Here is a 669-nt window from a genome sequence, read left to right as displayed (position 1 = left end):
CAGAGATTTTTGAAAAACGATTCCCTCTTGAGATTTTAAATCTCTGCTCAATCATCAACACAAACACGGGGAAAAAAAAAAGAATCACATCCAGGATTTTGCTGCTGATGCTGTGGAGAATTTTTGATCAAACTCTTCCTTTGAGCATTTTTATTGAGAGTGTGATGCCTGAAGAGCAAAATTATTAAAACTGCCCTAAATATGGAACTGTTTTCATTTCCAGATTTAAATCGAGGAAAACGGCTGTATTTCAGAAAATTTGGTTAAAAATAAACATCAACTTTTACTCTGTTCTAAAATGCATGAAAACAAAATACATCAGTGGAAGTTAGAAAAACTCCAGTTTAACACTTTTTTTTTCCCCACAGCACAGAATAAAAGTTCTCGCTCTCTCTCTGCAACACTCTGGAAAGATTCTCAGTTGCTTATGTATTTATTGGCCTGGCCTTTTTCTAAAATAATTCAAAATTCTGTTAATGTTCAAAGATTAAAAACTTGTCAGTTACACAAGAGAAATTGTTACATTTTTTCCCAGTTGCAAAAGGTCATAATCCCAATCAATCATCAATCAATCATAATTATTTTCCAGAATTTAGTTTTATTGCTACTGCATTTTTGGAAAATGTACTAACTTAAGACAAATTATAGCAACTAGAGGTTTGTGTTTTA

At 32.0% G+C, this 669-nt stretch overlaps 1 protein-coding gene across 1 annotated transcript in view; it reads right to left on the bottom strand.

Moving 5' to 3' along the window:
- Positions 1-669, bottom strand: part of nbas (NBAS subunit of NRZ tethering complex) — a 107057-nt gene that overhangs the window by 80579 nt on the left and 25809 nt on the right.

Source organism: Cynoglossus semilaevis, chromosome 7 (genome assembly GCF_000523025.1).
Source record: "Cynoglossus semilaevis isolate Cse_v1.0 chromosome 7, Cse_v1.0, whole genome shotgun sequence".
NCBI classification, from domain to species: Eukaryota; Metazoa; Chordata; class Actinopteri; order Pleuronectiformes; family Cynoglossidae; genus Cynoglossus; species Cynoglossus semilaevis.
This window is presented reverse-complemented; position numbering and strand designations above follow the sequence as displayed.